We start from the raw sequence: 13,492 nt of genomic DNA on the forward strand, positions 1-13,492 counted from the left end.
ACTCTGGTTCATTATTCAACTGTCTTAAGACAAGATTAATAGTTAAACATTTGCTTCAGCTTGGGGCTATCTTCTGGAACAGTTACAAAAGGTCACATTCTCATGGTAGGGGGTGAGAGGTGGTCACATTCCTATGATAGGGAGTGAGAGGTGGTCACATTCCTATGGTAGGGAGTAAGAGGTGGTCACATTCTCATGGTAATATTTTCTTTCAGGATAAGTTTGAGAAGGACTGGGCATTAACTTTTCTTTAAATGTTTACCAGAATTCACCAGTGTGCTAGAAGTTCTAGCTAGAGCAATTAGACAAGAAGAAGAAATAAAAGGCATCCAAATCAGAAAGAAATAAATAATATTGTCACTGTTTACAAATAACAATGATCTTAAATATAGAAAACCTTTTAAGAAGGTTAAAACTAATAAATACATTCAGCAAAGTTGAAAAATACAACAATCAGGTGACTCCTGTGGCTCAAAGGAGTAGGGCGCCAGCCCCATATTGCGGAGGTAGTGGGTTCAAACCCAGCCCCAGCCAAAAACTGCAAAAAAAAAAAAATCAGTTGTATTTCTATACCTTAACAACAGAGTATCTGAAAAGGAAAATGGGGAAACAATCTTACTTGATAATAGCACCGAAAAACATAAAATACTTAGGAATAACCCTAAGAAAGTAAAAGAGTTGCACACTGAAAATTACAAAACATTGATAAGAAATCAAGAACGATAAAAACAAATGGAAAGACATCATATGTTTATGGATTAGAAGACTTAATATTGTAAAAGTGTTCATAATACGCAAAATGATCTACATATTCAATGAGGTCCCCATCAAACTCCTAATAGCATTTTTTTACAGAAATAGAAAAAATAGTTTTACAATTCACATGGAATTACAAAGGTGGAACCACATAGCCAAGCCAGCCTCGAAAAAGAAGAACAGAGCTACACACATCCAACTTCCTGATTTTGAAATATATTACAAAGCTACTATAATTAAAACAGTATGGTACTGGAATAAAGCAGACAAATAGACCAATGGAACTAAATAAAGAGCCTAGAAATAATTCCCCACATATATGGTCAACTGGTCTTCTATAAGGATACCAAAAATACACAGCAGGTCTCTTGTTGCTCTAGACATCCTTAACCAAAACTTGATATTGTTAATACTGTTACTATTTAATTTTTGCTAGCCTAAAGATATGAAATAAAGTCTTGTGGATAGGATTTCAATTTCCATTTCCCTGATTACTACTGAAAAGTTTTTCTAATAATGTATTTATTAGGTATTTAGGTTTCCATCTTTTGTAAATTTTCTATTTATGTCCTTTGTATATTCTTTTCCAATTGAATTTAGAATAAGAGGGTTAAAACAGTTACAAGTCTTTAGATATTGCCAAACACTATTCCAAAAAGCTGCTCTAAATGATGCTCCCAACAGAATATTTAATAAATATGATGAATCAAAATTGACACCTTAGTTTCATTTGCTTTTCTCAGACTACTGGAAAGACTGGTTTGTCATATATCAGCCATGATTATTTCCTTCATTATGAATAGTCTATGTATGTCCTTTGCTCAATGACCTATTGATGTCACAGTGGAGTTTGAAAAATTAAATTTGAAAGAGCTTTTAAAATACAAAAAAAAAAAAAAAATACACAGCAGGGAGAGGAAAATATTCTAAACAAATGGTGCTGAGGAACCTGGATATACACAAGCAAAAGCATAAAATTAGACCCTTTCCTTACATCATACACAAAAATCAAGTCAAAATGGATTGAATTTAGACATAAGACCTAAAACTGTAAAGTTTCTTTGAAAAGAAAAACTAGGATGGAAGCCTTATGACATTATTAGTCTTGGCGATGATTTCATGGGTATGACACCAAAAGCACAGGCAACAAAAACATAAATAGACAAGTGGGACAACATAAAATTAGAAAGCTGCTACACAGGGTGCCCATAGTTCAGTGGTTAAGGTGCCAGCCACATGCACTGGGGCTGGTGGGTTTGAATCTGGCCCGGGCCTGCTAAACAAACAAAAAAAAGCCATGCATTGTGGTGGGCACCTCTAGTCCCAGCTACTTGGAAAGCTGAGGCAAGAGAATCCCTTGAGCCCAAGAGTTTGAAGTTGCTATGAGCTGTGATGCCACAGCACTCTACCAGGGGTGACAAAAAGTGAAACACTGTCTCAAAAAATTAAAAAAAAAAGTTTCTACGTAGCAAAGACAATAATAAATAGAATGAAAATGCAACTTAGAGCGTGGGAGAAAATATTTATAAACCACATATCTGATACAGGGATAATTCCCAAGATACACATAGTAGAAGGACCTCTTGCTGCTCAATAGCAATGATCGAATAACCTGATTTAAAAATGGGCTAAAGACTTGAATAGACATTTCTCAAAAGCAGACATAGAAGTGGCCAAACCCCCAAAAACAAAAAATCAGAAGTATTGGCATGGATGTGGAGAAATTAGAACTCTTATACACTGCTGATGGGATTAAAAAATTGCACTGACCATGGAAAACCGTATGGATGTTCCTCAAAAAGTTAAAAATGAAAGTACTATATGATTCAGCAAACTCACTTTGGGGCATTTTATCACAATAATTGAAATCAAGATCTTAAAGAGATATTAATATTCCTCTACTCAGCACAGTACTATTCACAATAACCAAGATGTAGAAACAACCTTAATATCCCAGACAGATGAATGCACAAAGAAAATGTGGTATATACATACAAGAGAATGTTATTCAACCTTAAAAAAGAAGGAAATTCTACAGTAAGTGACAATGTGGAGAACCCTTGAGGACATTATGCTAAATGAAATGTCAGTCACAGGAGAAAGCCCACATGATTCCATTTACATGAAATATCTAAAATAGTCAAACTCAGAGAATCAGAGAGTAGAATGGTGATTGCTAGGAGCTGGGGGAACAGAGATATGGGGAGTTGTTAATCAGTGGGCATAAAGTTTTGGTTATGCAAAATGATTAAGTTCTAGAGATTGCAGAAGAGTGTGCTTATAAGAGGATAGATTTAATGTTAAATACTCTCACCACAATCAAGTAAAATGAAGGAGAAAAAAGCTGTATCAGTGCCACATTCTATTTTTGGAAAGTGGCTGGAAATGGCTACTGTTTCCAGGAGAGCTTGTCCTCACTGAGAAATAATTAAATTGCTCCTAAGGTCAGCCCTCATATTGAGAAATTGAAATGTTTGTAGCCAGATTGGCACAAGAATTTATTTTTTATTTCAGATTAATATGAAGGTACAGATGATTAGGTTAAATTGTTTGCATCTGTTAGGTAAAGTCCAAGTTGTAATTAGTTGAGCCCCTCATGCCAGAGGTATGCCCTGTACCTCTACATGGTGCCCGTTAGGTAAGAGCCCACCAAACACCCTTCTTCCTCCCCTCCACTTGAATTTAATTGTGTTTTTCTGTCATGTGGAGGTGGCACAATATTCTGATCTTATTTAACCTCAGGCTACAGTGACTTTCCCTGAGTCTCCTGTTAAGTCAGGCTGGAAAGTAAGTATGCCACCCTCTCTTCACCTGCTGTGCAGAAAGACAGCTCATCAATTATTTTTACAAGTACAAGTATGTCCTGTAAGGAACACAAAGTAAATACAAATTTATTACTAAATATGAATAAATAGTAGCTAACCGGTCAATAATCTGGACCAGAGCTTTCTTTTTTCCATTAAAGTAACTACAACTCAAAAGTGGTAACCTAGAGGTACACGGAAAGCTGCGGCAGGTAATCACTGGTCTGCGTTGCCTTGCTTTGGGTGCTGTCCTGACTACAACAGATTTGCTGGGAGGTGATACATGCACTACACAGGATCCTATTTGTACGGCTAAGAAGAAAGATGATGTTTTCTTCTCTTAAGATCCTCCTGTGTCTAGAATACAGTGTAGATTTTAGCTCATGAAAATACTGCCTAAATCAAGGCCTCTCCTGAAAATTTCAGACATGTTTGTGACCTGCCAACATGTTCAGTTTTGTGTTTATTGAACTTTTTGTTAAAATAATGTGTTTAGTCAGGCACGGTGGCTCACAACTGTAATCCCAACACTTGCGAGGCCAAGGCGGGTGGATTGCCCTGAGCTCACAAGTTGAAGACCAGTCTGAGCAAGAGCCAGAGCCAGTCTCTAAAAATAGCCAGGTGTTGTGGCAGGTGCCTACAGTCCTAGCTACTAGGGAGACTGAGGCAAGAGAAAGCTTGAGCTCAAGAGTTAAAGGTTGCTGTGAACTACCACAGCACTCTACCAAGGGTGACAAAATGAGACTCTGTCTCAATTAAAAAAAAAAAAAGTGTTTATTAAAATCCAGTGAAAACAGTTACTTAAGTGCAAGAAATCTTCACAAAAACTTAAATAGAATCTAATTGATTCATATCTTTATTTTCGTCCAAAGCATAGATTCTTCTATATATAAGTAGCCATATATAAATTAATAAGGCATATATATACATATATACACAGTATGTATATATATAATCTTAAACAGGAATACTTTCTTATAGGAACATATAAAAATGTTTAGCTAACATATAGCCAACTTAAAATATCAGAGCAAAATATCAAGCATAAAAAAGTGTGTGGGATGGGTTTTCTTGTGAAATATGTTTAAAACCAAGCACAGAAATGTTTATACAAATATTTATACACCAAAAGCTCATTAATTCCTATTCCTCACACTTATAGTTTATAATTAATGTTTTTGGCACTACTTATAAGATGAAATTCTGATTGGGTGAAATACTAGTATAAACAAAAGAACTATTTATACATATAAAAAAGAATAAGTATCTAATTACAAATAATATGTTAAGCGCTGTCAAGATTCTATAAATGTTCTTAGTACTAAAACTAATCTTAAGTGATTTTATACACATCATTATTGTTTATAAGTAGAGGATAATAGCATAGGTGGTATTAAAAGCATAGATTCTAAAATTGAACTGCTTGGGTTCAAATTCTGGCTCTGCCATTTGTGAGTTTTGTGTGACCTTGAGCAAGGTGCCTTGCTTTCTTCATGTGTAAACATGTCAGGGTTGGAGACAAGGTTGGTTTCTTCATGTGTAAACATAATGTCAGGGTTGGCGAAGAAACAATAAATGGCGGCCCTCTATCCCCCTTCCAGAGCTCTGAACCAACTGAGAGGTGGTAATAAGATAGCTGATGGGGGCCCAAATAGACCCTTTACTACAAGAAAGGTGAGACGAAAACCATGGCTCTGGCTACATCAGCCAGAAGGACTTGTTAATCTGCAGTCTCAGAACTATGCTTACTAACCAACCTTCCTAGTCTTGGGCAACCTTGAAAATCAGGCCTGCCCTGTGAGAAGTGTATGGCTTGGAGGAGTGGAACACATGCCTTGTGGGGGCTCCTAAGGTAGGGAAAAGAAGGTATTGGGCAAGTATGCCGGGTTCCTCTCCCCCTGACATTCATCAGGTAACTTCCCCCACCTCCATGGAGAGAAATAAGGAATGGGAAAGATGCCAACAGTATTTAGGGCAAAAAAATCCCTCTTTGTGGAAATTGAAGGAGTCAGGAAAAGTTAGCTTTACTGGAGAATCAAATGAGGATGCATGTAAAGTGTGCCCTGTACATGGTCAGCATGCAATATATGGTAGCTATTATTATAGTGAGTACTATTATTAGTAACTATTAGGATTCCAAGGAACATGATGGGACCCAAAAGCCATCTAGTGGTACTCTAGAGATCAGAACTGCATTTAATTTTTGAAGTTCTAAATTCTGATTTTTAAAGTTTGGGTAAGTTAGCAATTGATGTTACCTAATTATAGTCCTCTTGTCTGGTATCATAATCTATAGCAGATATTTCTCCTCTAACTCTATGGGTCATACATGCAGGTGCAGGTGGATTCCTGATCAATCAGCTTACAGCTGAGCACAGGCTTCACCCTGATTCAGCATACTGGATAAATGGATGGAACTCTTTACTCAGGCAAATGAGGGCTGAGTATTTTAGCAGAGTAGAGCAAATTTCCTCATTATCAGACACAACTTTCTTTTTTTTTTTTTTTTTTTTTTTTTTAGGTTTTTACATTTTTTTATTGTTGGGGATTCATTGAGGGTACAATAAGCCAGGTTACACTGATTGCAATTGTTAGGTAAAGTCCCTCAACTCTTCTCTTTTGAGAGCCCAGTGTTTGTTTATATTTTCTTTTCTCTCTCAGCTTTCTAACGGATGATATATCATTTATGTTATGACCACATGTTAAATGCCCATAAAATTATATTGGACTTAAAGCCAATATTTATCAGAGTCCACCACACTCTAAGCCACAATATTTCATGTCCTGGGTTTTCTAATGACTTTGTTTCAGAAGTACACTGAGATGTAAATAGTATACCTTTTCTAGAGGTAGAAATATTATTATAGCTCAAGTTTGTCGTGTGCTGATGAAGAAGCTGTAAGAATAAGCCTTCTATCTCTTTTACCAGGTGTTTAGAGTGACAATTCTCCCTCCACAGCCTGGCAGCCTCTGCTGGCATCAATTTCTTCAACTCCTGTATGCCTGAATAATTAATAGAGTTAAGTGAATACAGGTTCTTTTCCTTTCCATCAAGTTTCCCTTGAGTGCTTCAGCAACATGAGGCATTTTATCATGTTTTTTGTGAAACAGTGCATAGACGTTTGAAAAAATGAACTTAGACTTTCTCTTCTTGTTTAAAAACTAAGCAGGTCTCAGGTTCAAAACATTAAAAGCCCTGATTGGGAGAGTGAGACCACAATATCCGCAAACCCAAGTAACCCAACTCGTAAGCCCCCTGCTGCTTTTTTCATCTTGCTTCATTTTTCTCTGGCAAAAGACCCAATTACAAAGGTTTGTGGATTTTTGCTAAGGACATTTCCTCAGCAACTTAGCAAGAAAAATGCCAATGCAATTAGTGGTTCTGGGGACACACTATTTCAGAAGAACCCCTCGTGCACTTCAGTAACCTCTACACAGAGATTCCTTTTAGAATGTGAACATTTCTTGGCCATTTGGAACTTGCTTAAAATTGAAATAAATGGATGTCTTCACAAGGACACCTTTCCTATATATTCTGTATTAGATGTCATGGTGGCAAGCAATTAACTCCATGGGCTTCTTGTCAACTTTCTTCTCTGCTTACCTCTGGCTTATGAGCTCTCATTTCTCTTTAGCGTTCAAGAATGTTCTCTGATATACTACCAGAAAACCTGCCAACACGAAGGAATATATAGCTGTGAGGGAGTTAGTCATTTCCTAGGTGATATTCTAATAAGAAACCCATTTTGGGATAATAGCCCGATTGGAACTAATTCTCTACTATCCTTCATGGTCAGGAAATAGCATGTCCAAATTAATCAAATGTTCTGGTGCCTCCGATGCTTTAATGTTTACTGTAGTGGTGGTGCTACATCTTAAAGCATGACCAATTAGCAAAGAATTAGAAATAATTAATCATAAAGCCAAGAGGAATATTATTGAACCTTTCATTGACTGAGATATTAGCCTGGGATCTTACAGCTCCTTCTTGGTCAGGATTGAGAATAGCTGTTAGTTTCCAGTGGTGATACAAATCGCACAGATTAATAAGGCTCTGGTTGATAGGATGCCAGAAAACTGGATTTATTACAGCACACAAGCATTAATGCAGAACCTAATAGTCACGGCTTTCCAAAGAAACCAACAGAGCCTGAACTATTTTAATGGCTTAAATTAAATATACTAAACTTTTCAAAGCCTTCCTCTTTCAGAAACAGAACAAAACAGCTAAGTGGGAGGATTTGGGGCAGGAGGAGAAGAAATGTATATTTTGATAATACATTGTTGAAAAAATAAAACTTTTGTTATGCAGTGGCCGTCTACAGTTTTAAAAGCTTTTAAGTGCAATTGTGGGAGGTTTTTTAATCACACACCACACACCATTTTGATTTTCAAAACAGATAAATTAGAAAGACACTAGGTCTTTTACTTTAAGAAAAGTCAGACAAGAATTCTGCCCTGTAACCAGAAGGAAACCTGAGGTCCTTACTAGGTGGGCCTGAACATTTTTCTCCAAGAGCTCTGACCTTGTTAGCCAAGTTTTAAGATTTCTCTCTAAACAGTCAACGCCTTTGGATTATTGAAAATAAGAATTATATTTCAAAAACTCTGTTTTTGTAACTTCCAGCAAACTACTTATTGCATAAAGTACAGTACAGTTATATATTATTTCATCTCTTCATATTCTTCACTTAAAATTCAATTTAGAAAGTCATGGCCTTTGAAAACAGAGAACAATGGGTCGCCATTCATATTCTCCTGTGGTTTTAATTTCAGCGTGTTACTTCTACCTCTACCTTTTTATTCTAATTTATAACTCAGGAGTCTTTCCAGAGATGAAAACTTTTAAGACAGCCAGACAGAGAGACCTTGAAAAAGGATGTCTTTGTTGACATCACCATTCCACAAACATCTTGTTCCAGTGATATTGTCCTATAATGTTCAGTAACCTGCCTGAGCTTGTGTTGCTAGGTGATTCCTATCAAGTTCAGCTGAAACTGCAATACAAGTTATTCAGGTAATTCCCATTTTTAAAAGAAAAATCTTTTGATTCCTTTTTTCATTCTAAGAAACTTTCTCACAAATAAAAGTTATTTAATATATTAAAAAATCATTTAGAATGATTTAGAATCATTTAAAATATTTTTAAATATTCCAAGTAATTCTTTGAGGTATTTTTTTGAACTGGCGTTGGAATTCAAAGATCTTCCACATCCTTTCAAATAAAATGCATTTTCTTCATGGAAACCACATGTGTTTAAAATACACAGGTTATTAGTACTAGACAATGCCTTAGAGAGCATGTTGGATCCTAATTGCTGGGAATTTTGAAAATATTTTGAAATCACCAATTTCACTTTTTAAAAATTACCTTCCCAAGTTCAGGTGTGGTCGCTCACGCCTGTAATCCTAGCACTCTGGGAGGCTGAGGGAGGTGAATCACCTGAACTCAAGAGTTTGAGATGAGAACAGCCTGACCAAGAGTGAGACCCTATCTCTAAAAATATCCGGGTGTTGTGGCAGGCACCCGTAGCCCCAGCTACTTGGGAGGCTGAGGCAAGAGGATCACTTGAGCCCAAGAGTTTGAGGTTGCTGTGAGCTAGGATGCCACAGCACTCTACGACATCAGTCTGTCTACTTTTAGTTCTTTGAGGAATCTTCATACTTCTTTCCATGGAGGCTGCGCTAGTTTGCAGTCCCACCAAGGTGACAGAGTGAGACTCTGTCTCAAAAAAAATAAAAAACAAAATAAAAATTGCCCCCTCAAATACTTGTATTATAATTTGTTGTCTAGTTTAATAAAATTATCTCTGTTAAATGTCACTTCAATATGAATCCTATTTTAATTAGATTTGTGATCTAGGTAACTGTGATATTGACTTCCATGAACTAGAGTATATTGTCCAGTTATTACAATTCATTAAATCATTCATTTTCCCGTTCAAATGTATTTTAGTGCCTACTATGTGCAAAGCACTAGTTTTGATGCCATGAATATGATGGGTGACTAAAGGCTTTCCTTAGAAAACTTATAGGCTGTTACTGGAAGGAATACTTCTAAGTAAATAACAATAACAATGTAAAAGCAACAAGGACCCTAAGCTAGATACAGTCAATAGCTATGAAAGTTCAGAGAAGGAGACTATTCTAGGTTGAGAAGAATTTGAGATGGCATGCTTTATGGTAGATACTGCATTTGGCTTAAGTATCAAAAGATACATAACAGTTTTTAATAGAGTTGTTAATCTTTTCTTGTTGATTTGCTTGAGGCTTTTGTAGATTCAGGTTGTTAAGCCTTTGTTAAATCCATAGCATGGAAATATCTTCTTCCATTCTAAAGGTTGTCTTTTTGCTTTGATCATTGTTTCCTTAGTTGTGCAGAAACTTTTTTAACTTAATCAGGTCTTATTTATTTATTTTAGTTGTTGTTGTGATTGCCAGTGGAGTCTTCTTCATAAATTCTTTCTCTAAGCCAATAAGATTAAGAGTTTTCCCACACTTTCTTCTAGGGTTTTTATAGTTTTATATTTCAGGTTTAAATCTTATCCATCATGGTGAGTGGTGTGGGTCTAGTTTCAGTGTTTTATATGAGACCAACCAGTTCTCCCAGCACCATTTATGGAATAAGTATTCCTACTCATCAGAGAAATGCAAATCAAAACTACTTTGAGATATCACCTAACTCCAGCCCACATTACAAGGTCCCAAAATAACAGATGCTGGCAAGAGTGCAGAGAGAAGAGAACACTCATGCATTCTTGGTAGGACTGCAAACTAGTACAGCCCTTATGGAAAGAAGTATAGAGATTCCTCAAAGAACTAAAAGTAGACTTGCCATTTCATCCTGCAATCCCATTATAGGTGCCTACCCAAAAGAAAAAAAGACATTTTACCTTAAGGACATTTGCACATGTAATGTTTACAGCAGCAGATTTCACAATTGCAAAGACCTGGAAACTACTCAAGTGCCCTTCAACACATGAATGGATTAATAAATTGTGCTATATGTGCACCATGGAATACTATTCAGGCATAAATATAGATGGAGACTTTCTATCTTTTGTAATAATCTGGACAGATTTGGAAAACACTCTCCTAAGCAAAGCATCATAAGATCAGAAAAATTTGCATTACATGTACTCAGTTCTAATTTGAAACTAGTAGATTAACAACTACATGTTTACATGAGAGAAAAACTCAATAAATTGAAGTGGGGGGGAGGGGCAAAAGGGGTTGGGTAAGTTCAGGCCCAGTGGATGCATCACACAGGGATAGGGCGTACTTCCTGGGTAAAAGACACAACTATAACTGAGATTTTAACCTTACAAAAGCAGACTATGCAATCTAATCACATGTACTTTCATATTAATCTGAAATTTAAAAAAAAAAGATTTATAACAGTGGAACACATAGGGACAATCATGACAAATACTCCAGGCAGAACGGAAAACAGACTCCAAAAACTTGGAGTCAACCAAAGTCAACCCAAGGAAAGTAGAAAGTATAAAGAGGGAGACTGGGGAAGTAAAAAGGAGGGACTGGATTATGGAGTTTTTGAATAACTAAGATGCCTGCCTGTTCTTCAACGCCCAGTTGGGAACCAGCAAATATTTTTCAGTTTTGTCGGTGTCAAAAGCAATGTGTGATCTGGATTAGAGAGAGGGAAAACTCAAGGCACAGGGAAGCTAGGGTTCCCCTCAGAAAGGCCTAACGTGGGGCTCTGTCAATGATGCCACGCGATGCAGGCACACTGCACAGGTAGATGAGAGAAGCATGGCGACCTTGGGGCTGTGCGGCAAAGAACCGGAGGAATCGAGACCGAGGTAGCTTTGAACCGTCTTCCTACGAAATAACACAGGACACTAAAGCAGAATTCTCCCAGGCAGGCTTTCTACTTGTCACCCCTCTCCATCTCTTCTCCTTCAGACTTGCCCAATAGAGCCATGTAGCTGCTAAAAAAAGAAGGCAGGGGACCATTTCTGTCTTGTTCAGAAAGCAGTGGTGAAGCAAGAGTTATATAGCAACTCCATTGTCATCTTCAGGAATTGTGTGGCTCTGATAGTCATAGAACTCTAACTTGGTTGATGCATAATAATCTTCCTAAGTTATATACTCTGGAAACCATAACCTGCTCACAACCTCCATGTAATCACCGTCTCCAACCAGGAACTGATGTCCTTCTAGCTTTTCAAACATGGAAAGCCTCTTCCCAACCTATGCAGTGCTGTTCCCTGGAACATCTTTCCCACCAACTTCACATGTCTAGTTTTTTGTCCATTTTCAGCCGTAGCTTAAATGTCACACCCTCAAGAGGCTCTACCTGACCACCTTTTCTAAAGAAGATTTGCTCTTTATTCTTTGTCAGAGCCCTTAGTTTCTTTTCTACTTAGTGCTTATTACGACTTACAATGACCTTATCTATATTACATTTTAAAATGCTGCTCATTTTTCTGCTTCTTTTCATGGCAAAAACATAAGCTAAGTTGCATGATAACATAAACCGCATCTGGTTTCTTGATTACTGTATCCATAGCATTAAGAACAGGAAAACTAGCTGGGCATTGTGATGGGCTTCTGTAGTCTCAGCTACTCAGGAGGCTGAGGCAAGAGGATCACTTAGTCCAAGAGATTAAGATTGCTGTAAGCTATGATGCCATGGCACTCTACCCAGAGTGACAGAATGAGACTCTGTCTCAAAAAAAAAAAAAAAAGGAACAGGAAATACTCAATAAGCAGTTGGATGTGTAAGTGAATGAGTGAACGCACTCGAGTGAACCCACTTAAACCCAAACTAGAGTTTAAGAAGCTCTATATAACCTAAAAATAAGATCATTTTCCCCTAAATGATTCAATTAAATATAAAATGCGGCAACAATAGTGCTTTTTGCATTTTCAACATGTTCCCGTAAAAAGTATTCATATACGTAATTCCCACAATGGTATTTAGGAATTAGAATGTAAGTATCCTCATGAATTTCTTAATTTCCATAAAAGCTCCGTGGTGCCACACTGTATTGCAGTGTTTTTCAGCCATTTTAAAAATGAAATCAAATGGAGAACAGAATGGAAAATATTAGCATTCATTGCATGTGATAAGTATAGCTTCAAGAAACTTGTCTTTCTTATTGACACATAATAATCATTCATATTTATGGGTATAATGTGATGTTTTGATACATATATACATTGTGAAAAATTAAATCAGGGTATTTATTAGTAGCATATTCATCATCTTGTATATTTATTGGTTCTTATGGTGAGAATATTCAAAATCCTCTGTTCTACCCTGTTTCCCTGAAAATAAGACATCCTCTGAAAATAAGACCTAGCGCATCTTTGGGAGCACACCTTAAAATAAAACACTGTCTTATTTTCGGGGAAACAGGGTAGTTATTTTTAAATATACAATACAATATTGTTAACCATATTCACCCTACTGTGCAATAGAACACCAGAACTTATTCCTCTTATCTGACTGTAACTTGTATCGTTGACCAATCTCCAACTATCCTTCTTGCCCACTCCTCCCGCAGCCTCTGGGAAACCCTGTTCTACCCTTTCCTTCCATCAGAGTTAACGCCTGTACATTCCAGGTATGTGGTATCCAGATATGTGAGATCGTGTGGCATTTCTGTGCCTGAATTATTTCACTTAACATAATGTCGCACAGGTTTGTCTGTGTTGCTGCAAATGACAGGATTTTGTTCTTTTTATGGGTGAACATTATTTCATTATAATATCACTATCACGTTTTCTTTATCCATGCATCCGTCAACGGGCATTAGGTCGATTCCAATTCTGGCTCTTGTGGAATAGTGCTACAATAAAAATGGGAGTGCGGATCTCTCTTTGACATCCATATGTTCTTTAGATTACTGGACTACACAGTAGTTCTATTTTTTAATATTTTGAGGACCCTTCATACTGTTTTC

General features: G+C 36.8%; 1 protein-coding gene across 4 annotated transcripts in view; it reads left to right on the forward strand.

The window, feature by feature from the left end:
* LHFPL3 (LHFPL tetraspan subfamily member 3) overlaps nucleotides 1-13,492 on the forward strand; it is a 612,036-nt gene that overhangs the window by 397,508 nt on the left and 201,036 nt on the right. The gene's annotated exons all lie outside the window — the stretch shown is intronic.

This window comes from Nycticebus coucang, chromosome 11 (assembly GCF_027406575.1).
Source record: "Nycticebus coucang isolate mNycCou1 chromosome 11, mNycCou1.pri, whole genome shotgun sequence".
Taxonomy (NCBI): domain Eukaryota; kingdom Metazoa; phylum Chordata; class Mammalia; order Primates; family Lorisidae; genus Nycticebus; species Nycticebus coucang.